General features: G+C 44.4%; 1 long non-coding RNA gene across 1 annotated transcript; it reads left to right on the forward strand.

Moving 5' to 3' along the window:
* Nucleotides 1-13,388: 13,388 nt before the first annotated feature.
* LOC141572417 (uncharacterized) lies at nucleotides 13,389-16,170 on the forward strand. The gene is made up of 3 exons (XR_012497778.1): nucleotides 13,389-13,507; nucleotides 13,821-13,901; nucleotides 14,098-16,170. It is a non-coding gene; the product is annotated as an uncharacterized LOC141572417 (long non-coding RNA).
* The last annotated feature ends 523 nt before the right edge of the window (nucleotides 16,171-16,693 follow it).

Raw genomic sequence — 16,693 nt, forward strand, 5'->3', positions numbered from 1 at the left:
ACGCTCTCGACCAGCTGCTCCAGCTCATGGGCATTGTGGTTCGGGTCCTTGGCCAGCCAGAAGCTGTTGCCCACCTTCATGAAGAGCCGTGATTTTGTGGCTGCGCAGAAAGCCATCCGCCCCGCCGGCCGCCGCAGTCCATGCAGGACACAGGCCTCCACAGCTGCTGCGGGGGCACAAGAGTCAGCTGGCCCTGCCCTGAACATGCTCCCTGATACATGGTCTGGCTGGAGCTTCAGTCATGCAGAGGCGCCTTGGAGAGGCTTGGCTCCCAGAAACACAAATTTGTGACAGTGCCGTAGGGAAAAGCCTGTATGCCTCTGCACCTTCTACCCCCTCAAAGGGAGCAAGAGAGCGTAGTGTTTAACCCACACTCGCTGCCCAAGGTCAGACTGTCTTTGTCCCAGCCCGTCCCCTGCTGTGTGACAAGATTAAATGGGGACAGTATGCACATTAACCTCATATGGCTGCTGTTCCATTGAGCAGGAAAAAAATCATGGAAAGCACTTAGCACACATCTGGGTATATAGTGAGTGCTTTATGAATGTTATCTATCCCTCCTGTTAATGGGGTGAGGGGAGACTGGAAAGCAGGACTATTGAGGTTTATGTGGGTTAAAGGATCACATCAGCATCATCGCTATTCTGATTCCAGGAACAACTGAAGTTAGAGTTCTCGTTCAAGCTCCACCACAGCCAAGGAAGAAAGGAAAACCATCTCCATTTTTCATACATGAAATGTGAGGAGATGTGAAGTAACTTACCTACAGCCCGACCCCACCGCAATCCTGCCTCTGACCACACCACCAGCCATTAAATGACGGAGCCAGGATTCCAACCCTTGTCTGAGCCCAAGGTGTGGTCACGACACTTGTGTCTCCACGAAGGACCTTTTAAGGGAAGAGGATTCAGTCATCATCTCCCCATTTCTGTGTTTCCTCTGGAGGCCCTGCCTAGGTCTGGGGTGTATCTTGGGCTCTGCCACTGACTTACTGTGTTACTTCTGGCACACCACTTTCCCTCTCTGGAACTCAATGTTCCCTACTGGAAATAGGCCCTGTGCAAGCCATTCCGATGGCTCCTATTTTAGTGCTGGTACTTTCACCAGCTCTCTATTAAGCATTGTCTTACCTTCTGTCTCACATAGAGAACAGGCAGCTCCTCTGGTGTGTAATAGGAGCGTAGTCAATGTTGACGAGTATATAGTAAGAGCTACTGCTTCTTGAGCACATGGGCTGTGTCAGACCAGTGTTAAAGGTTTGCCTCAGCTAGTCCTTGTTACCAAACCCAGCAGTAAGTGTTCTAGTTGTTGTCATCTCACAGAGGAGTACGCCAACGCTCCCCAGATCAAGAGCTCAGCTAAGGTTGTGTTATGTGCAAGAAGAGATACTGAGAAGTTCTGGTTTAATTGTGTGTTTTGCTATTTCATTAGCAATAATTGGGTTTTGAAAGAATATCCATATGTTGACTAATCTGCCCATTGATTTAATTTATTCTGGGTGAGGGTCTCTTAAACATCTTCCTCTTTGCTTACTTACATACACAGCACTTTTCATTTGTCTATGTTGAAAAAATTTAATCACCTTTTTAGGATTTGAAGATATCGTTTCATTCTTTCTGACAATGGCTGACAAGAACAACAGATAATTGAAACCTCAGGAAGAACATTTAGCCACCATTTAGTGTCACTGAATTTCTTTCACACAGAAACCTTGATCAGAGTTAGAGAATTACTAAGATTTTTATCCCAACGGAATAGAATTGAGAACTCAGAAATAAAACCACATAAATATGGATAGATAATTTCTGACAAAGAAGCAAAAAACATACAATGCAGAAAAGACAGCCTCTTCAATAAATGGTGCTGGCAGAATTGGAAAGCCACGTGCAAAAGAATGAAACTGGACTGCTATCTGTCACCATGTACCAAAGTTAATTCAAAATGGATCAAAGACTTAAGCATAAGATCTGACACAATAAACTGCATAGAAGGAAACATAGGTACTAAACTTATGGACCTTGGGTTCAAAGAGCATTTTATGAACTTGACTCCAAAGGCAAAGGAAGTAACAGCTGAAATAAATGAATGGGATTATATCAAACTTAAAAGCTTCTGCACAGCAAAAGAAACCATTGACAAAATAAAGAGGCCACCAACTGAATGGGAGAAAATTTTTACAAACAGCACCTCTGATAAGGGGCTAATATCCAAAATGTACAAGGAACTCATGCAACTCAACAACATAAAAACAAGCAACCCAATTGAAAAATGGGCAGATGACCTGAAGAGACATTTCTCCAAAGAGGACATACAAATGGCAAATAGACATATGAAAAAATGCTCAACATCACTAATCATCAGAGAAATGCAAATCAAAACCACAATGAGATATCACCTCACCCCAGTTAGAATGGCTATCATCAACAAGACAAATAGTAACAAGAGTTGGAGAGGCTGTGGAGAAAAAGGAACCCTCATACACTGTTGGTGGGAATGCAGACTGGTGCAGCCGTTATGGAAGGCAGTGTGGAGGTTCCTCAAATAATTAAGAATAGAGCTATTGTTTGACCCAGCAATCTATTTCGTGGGTAGATATATTGTTACCTATTGCTGAGGTGATTATAACTAGAACACTCACTTCTTGGGTTTTGTAACAAGGACTAGGTGAGTTAAACCTTTAACACAGGTCTGGGATTTATGGATAAATCTGAAAAACATTTATCCATAAAGACACATGTGCTCCAATGTTCACTGCAGCTTTGTTTACGGTGGCCAAGACATGGAAACATCCAAAATGTCCTTCGATAGATGAATGGATAAAAAAGTTGTGGTATATATACACAATGGAATACTATTCAGCGGTAAGAAAAGATGAAATAGGAACATTTGTGACAACATGGATGGATCTTGAGAGTATAATGCTAAGCGAAATAAGTCAGACAGAAATAGCAGAGAACCATATGATTTCACTGATATGTGGTATATAAACCAAAAGCAACAAAAGAACAAGACAAACAAATGAGAAACAAAAACTCATAAACACAGACAATAGTTTAGAGGTTACCGGAGGGTAAGGAGGGAGGGGGTGGTAGATGAGGGTAAAGGGGATCAAATATATGGTGATGGAAGGAGAACTGACTCTGGGTGGTGAACACACAATGGGATTTATAGATGATGTAATACAGAATTGTACACCTGAAATCTGTGTAACTTTACTAACAATTTTCACCCCAATAAACTTTAATAAAAAAAGATTTTTATCACTTCATCGAAGTCTTTAATTGGCACGTATGATAGCAAGTTCTTCACTGGACATGCATATTATTTTATTTGCAAATGAAAATGTTCCAAACACGTGCCCCTAGCCATTGTCGAAGTGCAGTAAAAATCTGGCAGCACAGTTATTTCTGGAACTTTGTGAGCGTAGCTGGTTTAAGGAGAGAAATCTGAGTCCCGCTCCGAGCTCCGTGCCTACCTCCTTTGCTGAACACGCTGGACCTCCTTTGCAGAACACCATGGGATATGTCAATGGATCTTCATACTCTACTCTTTGTAAGTCCCCATCCATCCTCTCTTTTTACTTTACAACAGCTGTAGGCAGAGTGAAGAATTGCATGAAGCCCATTCCTCAGAGGCAAAACCTCTGTCACCTGGGGGAGGATCAGTGTGAACTGAGTACACGGACAGGAAGCCAGTCTCTTCTGTGTTGACCATGCTCAACTCTTCATGGGGTATAGAGGTTATGCATAGTCTTCTCATGACATTTCTGTATTTCCAAATTCCCTAATGAAGTCCCTTTGGAATCAGAAAATAACTTCAGAGTTGCAAACAAACAAACAAACAAACAAAAAAACCAAAAAACTGATGTGAGAACCCCTGCTCAGACATCCCACTTCCCCGAGGCAGCCCACAGAGAATGAAGCCCCTTTTCAAAGTCAGGAGCCACAGACTCACCACAGTAGGAGACAATGTGTCTTTGTGCACAAACTTCCTGTGACAACCTCCTCCATCATCTGCTGCACATGGAAGAGGAGGGAGCTGGAGGGGAGAACCCAGTGCATCCCAGGGGACAGTTTGGTCACTACTTTTCTTGCACACCTCCTCGCTGTGCCTTCTGTAGTTCCAAGGCCGGTGCCTTGACAGCTCCGCACTCACATTTTACTGGATTAGGATTTCAGGCTCTTTCATGGCTGGCTTCTCAGGTGTCATCTCCTTCCTTAACCACACTAGCAAAGGCAGCCATCCCCCCACCTCCATCCATCCTCTATTACAACTCCCCTGTGTAGAGTACTTATACATTTCCTGGCTGATGCATTTGTTTACTGTCTGTCTCCCTCCCCTAAAATATGCATTTCTGGAAGGTATGAACTTGCATGCCTTGTTCACTGCTATATCCATGGAGCCTAGAACAGTACCTGGGGTATAGTAGGTGCTCACTAAATAGTTTCTAAATGAGTGGATGAGTGAATGAGTGAATTAATGAATGAGTGAGTGAAACAGGTATATAAAAGAATCAGGATGGTGTCATGTGAAAAATCAGCCCTGGAATCTGGCAGAACTGGGTTCCAATCCCTGATCAGTCACTTACAACCTGGATTTGTGATCTTATTTTTGTAAATAGAGGCCTAGCAAGGCTCAGCAAATCTCCCAGAGAACTGGAGCTGGCCCAGAGTGGAGACAGAATTCCAGCTGGAATCTGACTTCCAGGCCGTGCACTTTTTAAATTTTTACCACACTCAGTCACTCATCAAACACTTCTTGAGTGCCTCTGATGTACTAGGGATGGAAGACCCAGCACTGAAAAAGCCACTGTGGTTTGGCTCACACTGTTGGCCCTGTGGTGGCCTGAACACCCTCCTGGTCTGCTCGATTCTGGGCCTCACTCTGCCCAGAGTCACTGTGGGGCTTTAGCAAAGTGTGTCTCTTCTCTAGGCCTCTGTTTCCCCACTTGAGGTTGAGGAGGTCAAAAGAGACGTTATCAAAGGCTGGTCTCAGCTCTACATCAGTGGGAGAGGAAAGGGAGCAAGGTCCTCAATCTCCTCCTAACCCAATGGGCCCCCACTCCTTTCCTGGCTGCCCTGTGGCCCACTCAAACACAGCCGTGCCAGCACTCAGTGCACCTGCCTGAGAGCAACCTCAAGCTCTCAATTCCCCTTTCTCCCTTCTGGCTCCTTCTCCTTCCTACAGGAGAAAACAGACCTCAGTGCATCCCTGGACACATTCTCTGGAAAAACATATGGCAGTGCCCACCCTCACAGCTGGCAAAACACCCCGCCCTAAAAACCATGTCAACACTTTCCCCGTGAACAGCTGCTGACCTCTGAGCTCAGCCAGCTCCAGGCTGGACTTGGCTAGCAGCAATTCTAAGCATGGAAACTATCTGGCCAGGCTCTTGGAATTAGCCCATTTTATAGATTTAGGAACTGAAGCTCAAGGAGGTAAACTGACCCACCCAAGGCCATGCAGTGGAATTTCAGCAGAGCTGGAATTCTAATATATAACAATGTTTTCCTTCTTGGCTCCAGCTGCCATTTCCTAGCCCCTCTAGATATTAGCTGTGTTTCCTTAGGCAAATCAGGTCACTTATCTGAACCTTATTCTTCTCATTGGTCAAGGGTTCACAGGAATAGCACCGGCCTCGAGGGCTGTGGAGGACTGAACATGGTCCTGTGCACCATGTGCTGAGCACAGAGCCTGGCACACAGTGTGTGCCTGCAATCAATATTAGCTGCATGCTTGCTTCCACTGTCAAGAACTTCACCTGGACTCCTTTACCATTATGCTGGTCCTGGTTGAAACATTACCTGTTGAAGAGGTTAAATTCCCCTGCTGGGCTTCCTACATCAGCTGCTTTTACAACACCAATCAGATTTGCAATGATTTCGTGAACACCTCTCCTCCCTGCCAGGCTGTGGACGCAATGAGGGTGAGTACTCTGTGTCTCTCTGCTTCACAGTTCCTGGCACTTCGTAGGTGTTCAATAAAGTTATTTTTGAGGAATGAATGTCTTAAAGGATCATGATCCACTTTTGTGCTGGTAGAATGTTTTAGCTGCCTGAATGTTTTCTTGTCTCCATAATTGTGAGTACATAGAGCTTCAGCATTATTATTCTGATTTCTTAGAGGAGAAAACAGAGGCACAGAGAAGTGGTAAAAACCTGCCCAGGTTCAAACAGCTGTTGACTGGAGGCAGGGCTTAAGTCAAAGTGCACCTGATTCCAGGGGCTGAGCTCTTTTATAACAGGCCGTTAAACCCACAGGGTATCAAAGCATTTGTCCATCCTTCTCCCCTCCCCAGGCACTTACCCCTCTCTTTCCTTTGGTCCCCTGAGGCAGGATACAATGATGCTGGCCTATAACCCAGGGTCTGAGAAACTACCTGAAGGGAGCACGAAGTACCCAGTCCCAGATGTCCTTCGAGAATAGAGGGTTGGAGGGAGTGAGTTCAGGCTGAGTAGTGGACGGTAGTGGACTGTCCGAAAGGCAGAAGGGAGGGGGTGGTATCCAGGCAGCTGAGTCAGGAGCACTTTTAGAGTAGAGTGGTTAAGAGCTGAGATGTTGGGGCCACACAGGCCTCAGTTCAAATCCTAACTCAGCCACTTACTAGCTGTAGGACTTTGGGCAAATTCTTTTACCTAGTACCAAATACTAAAGAATCAGTAAAATCTGTTGTTTCTGTCATCAAAATATACCCAGAGTCAGACCATTTCTCATCCCCTCCACCGGCACCTCTGAATCCAGTGAGGTCCAAGTCACATCTGTCACCAAGTCCTCTCTGGTCCAAGTCATGTCTCTCCTGGATCGACCTAGCAACCTGTCTCTTGTCTTCTTGCATCCACCCCTAGAGGCTCGTCTTAACACAGCCAGAGGTTCTGGTTAAAAGATATGTCAAAAGAACAACCAGACAGATGATCCATAAGGAACCAGAGGACATTAAATACATTACAGACCAAGTAGACATGACAGACATACAGAACCCTCGACCCAACAGCAGCAGAATACACCTTTTTCTCAAGTGCACACGGGATATTCTTTAGGATAGAGCATATTTTAGGACACAAAACAAGTCTTAACAAATTTTGAAAAAACTCAAATCATATGAGCTATCTTTTATTATCACAATGAAATAAAACTAGAAATCAACAGCATAAGCAGAAATTAAACATCACACTCTTAAACAACCAATGGTTTAAACAAGACATCACAAGAGAAATTAGCAAACATCTTGAGAAAAATGTAAATGAAAACACAGCATACCCAAATCTATGGGATGCAATGCATGCACTGCTAAGAGGGTAATTTATAGCTTGAAAGGTAAACGCTAAAAGGAGGAGAAAGATCCAAATTGACAGTCTAACTTTATGCCTTAAGGAACTGCAAAAAAAGAACAAACTAAATCCAAAGCCGACAAAAGGGAGCAATAGACATTAAAGTACAGACAAACAAAATGAAAATAGAAGAACAATAGAAGAATGTACAAAATCAAGAGTTGGTTCTTCAAAAAGATCAGCAGTATTGGCAGACCTTTAAGCTTGATTGGCTAAGAAAAAAAGAAGACTAAAACAACCAAAATCAGAGTTGAAAGAAGACACATTACAGTCAATGCCACAGAAATAACAAGGATTATAAGAGAATACTACTAAAAATTACATACCAATTAATTTAATAACCTAGATAAAATGGATAAATTCCTAAAATACATTACCAAAATCTAAACAGACTTCTAAGTAGCAAGGAGACTGAATCAGTTATCTAAAACCTCCCACCAAAGAAAAGCTCAGGACCAAATCTCTTCACTGGTGAATTTCGCCAAACACCTAAAGAATTAACACCAATCCTCGTCAAACTCTTCCAAAAAAAAAAATTAATATTTGCGTAGCACAGGAAGTCTTAGCCAGATAACTCAGGCAGGAACAAGGAAAAAAAGCCATGTAAATTGTGAAGGATGAAGTAAAACCATCTCTGTTCACAGATGACATGATCTTCCATGTAGAAAACCCTAAATATTACACACACACACACACACACACACACACACACACACACACACACAAGAGTTAGAACTCATAAACAATTCATAAACAATGTTAGCAAAGTTGCATGGTACAAAATCAGCAAATAAATATGAGTTGTGTTTGTATCAATAACAATGAACAATCTGAAAGGAAATTTTTAAAAAATTCCATATACAACAGTATAAAAAAGAATAAAATACTTAGAAATAAATTAACCAAGGAGGTGAAAGACTTGTACACTGAAAACTACAATACATGCTCAAAGAAACTTCAAAAGACAGAAATTAATGGAAAGGCATCCCATATATTCATGGATTAGAAGATTTAATGCTATTAAGATGTCAATATTACCCAAAGTGATCTACAGATTTAGTGTAATTCCTAACAAAATTCCAATAGCATGTCTTTTGCCTTTTTTTTTTCACCAGAAACAGAAAAATCGATCCTAAAATTAATATGAAATCCGGGGCCCTAACAGGCAAAATAATCTTGAAAAAGAAGTATAATAGTTGGAGATCTTACACTTCCTGACTTCAAAACTTACTACAAAACTACAGTAACTGAAACAGTATGGTACTGGTATAAAGACAGACATATGACAAACAGAATAGAACAGAGAACCCAGAAATAAACCCTCACATTTATGGTCAAATTCTTTCTAAAGGATGCCTAGACCATCCAATGAGGAAAGGACAGTCTTTTCTGAAAATGGTATTGAGAAAACTGGATATCCATATGTAAAACAATGAAGTTGGACCCTTACCTTATGCCATATACAAAATCAGCTCAAAATGGATTGAAGACCTAAATAGAGGAGCTAAAACTTTAAAAAATAGTAGAAGAAAACCTAGGGGAAAACTTCATGAAGTTGCATTGGGCAATGATTTCTTGGATACGACACCAACAGCAAAGATAAAATAAAAATAGATGAATTGGACATCAAAATTAGAAAAATCTGGAATCAAAGGACACATAAATAGAATACAAAAGACAACTAGTGGAATAGGAGAATATATTTGCAGACCATGTAGCTGAGAAGGGGTCTAGTGTCCAGAATATATGAAGAATGCCGACAACTCAAACAACAACAAAGCAACAACAACAACAACAACAACAACAACAACAACAAAACCCAACAACGTGATTAAAAACAGGCAAAGGACTTGAATAGACATTTCTTTGAAGAAGATAGGCAAATGGCCAACAAGTGAATGAGGATGTTCAACATCACTAATCATTAGAGGAATACAAGTCAAAACCACAATGAGAGGCCACCTCGCACACGTCTATTATCAAAAACAAAAATAACAAGTTGGGAATGGGAAGGAACGGGAGCCCTTCTGCACACTTAATGGGAATCAAATGGTGCAGCCACTATGGAAAACAGGATGGCAGATCCTCAAAAAAATGAAACAGAGATTTACCATGTAATCCAGCAATTCCACTCTGGGTTATCTACCCAACAGAATTGAAAGCAGAGTGCCAAGGAGATATTTGTAGCCATGTTCATAGCAGTGCTACTCACAATAGCCAATAGGTGGAGGCAGCCCAAGTGTCCATGGATGGAGGAATGCACAGACAGCAGCTTGTGGTATGTTCATGCAATGGAATGTTATTCAGTCCTCAAAAAGAAGGAAATCATAACCCAGGCTACAACATGGATGAACCTTGAGCACATCATCCTAAGCGAAAGAGCCAGTCACCAAGAGACAAATACTTATATGAGGTCCCTAGAGTAGACAAATTCAGAGAGAAAGAGTAGAATGGCAGTTGCCAGGGGCTGGGCAGGGAGGGGAGAATGGGGAATTATGTTTAATGGAGTTACTTTTTAATGGATATAGGGTTTCAGTTTTCCAAGATGGAAAGAGTTCTGGACATTTGTCCACAACAATATGAATTACTTAACACCATTGAACTTAAAAATGGTGAAGGTAAATTTTATGTTCTGTGTATTTTACCACAATTTCAAAAAGTGGGTATGCCATGTGTTAATGTGCTATAAATACATGAATAGTTTTCAGTTTATTTAAAAAAAAAAAAAAGCAAGATAAGGCAGACCACATCCCTCCTCTGCTCAGAACTGCTGCGGCTTCCATCTCACCTGGAGTGACCTTACCACATCCCACAGGGTACTGCATGACCTGAACCCACCACTGACCTAGCCTCCTCCACCACTGTTCTCATCACTCACTCCACAAGTCAACACAGCCCTCCTCCTTGGTTACACAGGCAGTGAGCACAGTCTCACCTCATGGCCTTTGCACTGGCTGCTCCCTTCACTGGAATGTTCTTTCCCCAGAAATCTACATGGTTCCACTCTTCATTCAAATGTCACTTTCCCTGATCACCCTATTTAAAATTGCAACTCCCACCCCACCCAACACTCAACATACACCTTTTCTGCTTATTTCTCTCCATAGTGCTTTATCACTTCTAACAAGCTGTGCATTTTGGTTATTTGTTCTTGATATCTCTGATTTCATGAACCCATATACTCTATGAGGTCAGGAATTCCATGTATGTCATTCTCTGCCCTAGTCTCAAGACCTAGAAGAGCACCTGACATGAAGAAGGCACTCAAGAAGCATCTGCTAGATGAATGCATACCTATGGTGAGGTTTAAATGAGGCAATAGGGGTAAAGCACACATTGCGTGCTCAATTAATAGCAGCATTTTAATAACAAAGGTGAAGACACTTCTGCTGCCCTGGAACAATCACATCTGGTCCATGCATCCCACTTCCCTGCACGTAAAATCAGGTTAGAATGAAACAACAAAATCCACCTTGTAAAGAGGGAGTGTTGGGAACCCTGGTTTATAGCTGGTTGGTCAGAAGTACAGGTGACAATGTGAGGTTTACAATTGGCATCTAGAGGGGGGTGGGAGCAGTTTTGTGGGACTGAACCCTTAACCTGTGGGATCTGAGACAGTCTCCAGGTGGATACTGTCAGAAGTGAGTTAAAATGTAAGAGACCCAGCTGGTGTCGGAAGTTTGTTTGATGTGTTGAAAACCTACACATCTGGTGTCACTCGTACTGTGTGGTAGTAATGATGAACACACAATGGCATTTATAGATGATGTAATACAGAATTGTACACCTGAAATCTATGTAATTTTACTAACAATTGTCACCCCAATAAATTTAATAAAATTAAATTTAAAAAAAAAAAAGAAAAGAGAATCAAGGAGAAATGCACAGGAGTGTTGTTCCAACTCACTGATGCTGCACAAGAAAGTCTGACATCACCAGCCTGGTCTACTTCGCAGCTCCTACAGACAGAACTGCCCTGCCCTCATCCTGAGTAGGGACAGTTCTAGGGGTGAGTGCTAATGTGGCTGACCACCCCACACAGGGCCAGCTCCTTCCAGTGGCCAGCACTCTCTTCAACAGGATGTAGCCCTCCTGCCAACATCCTCCTGTTCCTTGGAGGTGGCCATCTGCCTGTCACCCTCTAGAGTGGCTCTGACACAGGAGCGAGCCACTCCACCTGCCCATGTCCTTCTCCGTTGTGAGCACAGAGAGCACCAGCCCCCAGCTGCTCCTTCCACAAAAGGAATCTGTGATGCAGGAAAAATGCCCCAGCTTTCATTTCCAGTTCTGGTACCAACTAGTAGGTGCTCTCAGGCTGGCATCACCCCTCAGAGTCTCAATTTACCTTCCTGGCCTCAAAGACTTGCCTAGTACTCACTTTCTAGGATACCCCAATCTCCTTCCATTCCTTTCCCTTGTCACTCCTCTTCCTCCCTTCTTGCCAATCCTGCAAACTGTCAGTTCCCTCAATGTTATGTGCTAACTTGTGTCTCCCTGCCCCCAATTTATAGGTTGAAATCCTAAACCCCAGTACCTCAGAATGTGATTGTACATGGAGATGAGATCTTCACAGAGGTGATTAAGTTAAAATGAGGTTATTAGAGTGGGCCCTAATCTGATATGGCTTGTGTCCTCATGAGGAGAGGACATGTGAGCACAAATAGTTATTAGTAGTTACAGAGGGAAGATTTGTGAAGAGACACTGGGAGAAGATGGTCATCTACAAGCCAAAGAAAGAGGCCTGCAACAGATCCTCGTCTCATGGTCCTCAGAAAGAACCAACCCTGCCAACAACTTGACCTTGGACAACAACCTGCAGGACTACTAGGAGAAAATAAATTTCTGTTGCTTAGGCCACCGAGTGTGTGACACCTTGTTATGGCAGCCGGAGCAGACTAATAGACACATCCACCATCAGTTTCATCAGCATCATCCCCCTTATCCTCATCCATCTGACTGAGCACTTCTGATGTGCAGGTTGAATGAATGAATGAATGAATGAATGAATGAATTATAGGCTTATCTGTATATTAACTGATTATATGCTCTCCACAGTCCTGTGAGGATATATTCCATTGTTATACCTATTTCTGAGATGATGAGACTGAGAGTCAGAGAGATTAAGTAACAAGCCCAAGGTCACACAGTGAATAGGAGGCAGAAATGGAATCTAAATCAATGCTCTTGAATGCTAATCTAGAACTTTTGACCAACGATTGTCTCCGAAATAATATATTATTATTAAATGATATAATATATAATATAATAATACATATCACTATATAATATAAAATAATAATATAATTACAATAATAATACTTTAATTCACTAAGTGTCAGCAGTGTGCTAAGCTTACATGGTGTGATGGGACTGAGTGGGTCCCCACAAAATTCACACATTGAAGCCCAAACCCCCAATATGAGGTAATTAGTTTTCAATGAGGTCATGAGGGTAGGGACCACATGATGGGAGTAATGTCCTTGTAAGAGGAGGAAAGACCAGAGCACAGTGAGAAGGCAGCTGTCTACAAGCCAGGGAGTTCTCACTGGGAACCTAATGGACCAGGACGCTGATCTTGGTCTTCTCAGCCTCCAAACTGTGCAAAATAAATGTGTTTAAGCCACCTCATCCATGGTATTGTGTTGTGGCAGCCTGAACTAAGGCACATGGCAAGCCCCACATGAGATAAAAAAGTCATAGGCAGTCAGGGAGAGGACTGTGGTGGAGGACATTAAGGCTGAGAAAAGAAGTTTCAAAGTGAGATGGGAAGGTTGTGGACAGTCAGGGACGGGACCACGGTGGAAGACATCAAGGCCAAAGAAAACAGTTTCAAAGTAGCTGACAGGAAAATGTGGAGAAGGAAACTGGGTGGGAGATCAAACTACAGAGTCAGCCAAGACAACAGCCCAGATACAGGGGGGTCAATCTGGGCTTCTGGTAAACAACTGAAAGATTGCAGACTCAAGGACATATAGTCCCCAGCGTAGCTTAGCTTCTAGGGCATTCCACTTCCGGATTCCCCCTCTCTTTGGAGAGCTGTTCTCTTGTGCCTCACAATAAAGCTGCTGCTTAAACCTTGCCTCTCTGATCCACGTTCCCATGCTTCGGCGAGTGCGAGATCACGATCCTGGGAACACGTCTGGATCCTAAATCACATGTACTCACAATGTGACTTCCAGGTAGGCAATATCACCCATTTTACAGACAGGGAAACTGTAAAGTTCAGAGATGTCCATGACTGCATGCCCAAGGACATCAGCAAATTCAAGGTCACCCGGCTGAGGTTACGCTCAGGTCAGTCTGGCTGCAAGGTGAGCCTCTTCCCACCACTCCATCCAGAAATAGGGGTCAGATATGCTAATGAGGCCCCTGGCCTCAGTGACAGAGAAGCAGCAATCCCTTCCTCTTCCTCTCTCTCTCCCAAGGCCTGGAGTGTCCCCTAACTACTCTACATGGCACATAACCACATTATGTGCTTATTCCTCATCTCAGGGCAAGCCAGCATGGGCCTGGTGAGGGGTTCACTTTTCTGTGTTGCAGTATGGCCTGGCTGAGCACAAGGAAGACTCAGAGGTCAGTGGTTGGCACAACCACTGGTAGGTGTCTCTGTTGGGGTTCTGGGTGGTTGTAGGATGGCAAGACGACTTTATGGTTTGGGGGTGGGGAAAAGGAGAGTTTGTGGTGAGGGGCTATGGGACACAGGGATGGGCTGGACAGGCCAGTAAGGGCCACAAGAAGGCCTCTGACCCTTCCCTGGCTCTTTGGACAGGTTCTGATGATACGATGGATACTATAATGTGCCACTCAGATTCCATCAGGACTGAAGGCCACCACTGCTGGGAGAGCTGCTGTCCCTTAGGGGACAGGGGTCACCTCAGCTGCACAGAGAGCCTCCCACAAGGTCTCACTCCTTCCCAGAGTGGTCACATCCAGTGACTGATGCATGTGGGATGTGAAGATCCGGCATCCTTGCCCCAACTCAGGACAGCTCTGAAGGGCCATCCCCTCGGAACTCTCGAGGGTGCTAGCTGACCAGGGAGACCACATCATGGCCCACTCCTTTCCTCACCCCTTCTTTCCTCACTCCTTCTTTCTCCTCACCCCTGCTTCCTTCAAGTCGTTTCCTCTGGTGCTGGTCCCAAGAGCACACCCTAATAAACCACCTGCGTGCTGACCTCCATCTCAGCATCAGCCTCAAGACAAGGACTGCCACACCGTAGTGAGGACGTGTCTGGGCAGCAGGCAACAGACACAGTAAATGGTGCGAGTGGGGAGAAATCAGCTGGGCAGGAGAAGGGTTCTCTCTAACCAGCCCTCAGATACTACTGAGTGCAAAGTGCGGAGAGCTAAAGAGACGGGGTCACACGGTCCTGCCCCAGAGTAGCTGCTAGTCCACTGAGCCACAAGGCAGGACAAGCGAAGAGAGGTTCCGGGGAAGTATGATTAGCAGAGCAGAGCTGCCCCATATGCTGTCCAGCAGCAGCACCACCACCTGGGTAATGGTTTCAAATATAAATAATCAGGCCTCACCCCAGACCTACTGAATCAGATATTTGGGGTGATTATCAATCCTTCCAGGCGATCTCAAGCACACACTCAGATTGCAATAGAGTATTTCAGGGAAAGGAAATGGAGAGGGGAGAGTGGGGAAGGGAGGGGAGAGGATATAAAACCAGTTGCTCTCCTGAAATCCTTAACGAAGGGACATAGTAGTCACAGCTCCTGTCCAGAGACCTTCCTCACACAGCTCGCCCCTTCTTCTAACTTCTCCCTCCCACCCCTGTCCACTTAGGGGTGGTAACAGTTCCTGCTCCCCCCAGTCATTGGGGGGGGCTGCACCCTTCCTTGTGGTCTCCCAGCATCCTTTCATTAAATCCACCTAATGTACTGTGTTTGGTGGAACCGTCTGTTTCCGATTGGCACCCTGACTGTACACATACTTTGTGTCAAGTCCAAACTCTGCAGAGCAGACTGTCTGTTTAGTTGTGGATCCCGAATCTCAGAAAGGGCAACCGCTCTCAGAAGGTCACACAGGCTGTAAATCGGCTACAGTGAGGAGCCAGTGGCTTTCTGGCTCCAGGCCTCTGGTCCTGTGCATGGATCTGTGGTGGAGGTGGGAATGTAGCACCAAGTGAGGACCCCTCCCCAACTCCGCTGGTTCCCAGCTGTGGGCTAGAACTTCTCCCTACAAGTTAAACAATAGGCTGACAGCCCGAGGTCAGGAGACAAAATTAAAAAGGCAATGAGGATGAGAGCCTCCCCCAGAAGGTCCCTGAGAGCTTTGCAGAAGACTGCATTATGTAGGTGCAGGAACAAAGGCTGCTGCCTACTCCTGCAGAGCGGGGGGACGCATCCCGGGGACAGGCCAGACTTGTGGGCAAAGTAAAGGGCCAGGCAACCAAAGATGGCCTCTGAAATTCAACCCAACCATCTTTCCCCTTTCAGCCTCCAAGACATGTGCTTGAACTTGGTCCACTTTTGATGCCAAAAGATTCGAGAGACTTCGGGGTGGTCTGTGAACAGGGGCAGAGGCAATGTGGCTTCCTGGCTCCTTGCAACCTGTGTGAATTTCTAAGCTTTGGCCCAGGAAACACTCCCCATTAGGTAGGAGAGGTGTTGGCTGTGGCTGGTGCAGTTTGGAGCCTCACAGGCCTGCATTTACATCCTAGCTCGGCCACTCATATCCTGTGTGAACTCGGCCATGTTGCACCCCTGCTGGTGCCTCAGTTCTCTCTTCTGTAAAGTGGGAATTATCACCCTGTGGGGTTGGGATGAGGATTAAATGTGCTGCTATTTGTGAAAGGCCAGGCCAGGCTAGCACATAGGAGTTTATGATGCTAAAAACCACTGTTCTCTCTCTCTCTCTCTCTCTCTCTGTTTTTTTTTTTTTTTTTTTTTTTTTAGCACTCTCTATGTTCTGGAGACTGTTGTTAAGCACAACCTTAATGAGGGAGGTTCCCAAATGTTTCCCATTTTACTGATGGAGAAACTGAGGCACAGAGAAATATATGTCACTACACATTTGTCAAAACCCATAGAATGGACACCCTGATGTCCATTCTAAACTGATGTCCAATGTAACTATGGACTTTGGGTGATAATGATGTGTCAGTGTGGGTTCATCCATTATAAGAAATGTAGCCCTCTGGTGCAGGATCTTGACAATGGCGGAGGCTATGTATGTGGGGGCAGAGGGTAGAGGGGAAAATCTCTGTACCTTCTGCTTCATTTTTACTGTGAACCTAACACTGCCCTAAAAAATAAAATTTATTATAAAGGAAAAATATGTGTCATTTTGTCACTCTGCCACTAATGGAGGATGTCAGCAGGGATCCCAACCTCTCTGCAAACAGGCTACGGACCTC

Source organism: Rhinolophus sinicus, linkage group LG06 (assembly GCF_036562045.2).
Source record: "Rhinolophus sinicus isolate RSC01 linkage group LG06, ASM3656204v1, whole genome shotgun sequence".
In the NCBI taxonomy this organism is placed as follows: Eukaryota; Metazoa; Chordata; class Mammalia; order Chiroptera; family Rhinolophidae; genus Rhinolophus; species Rhinolophus sinicus.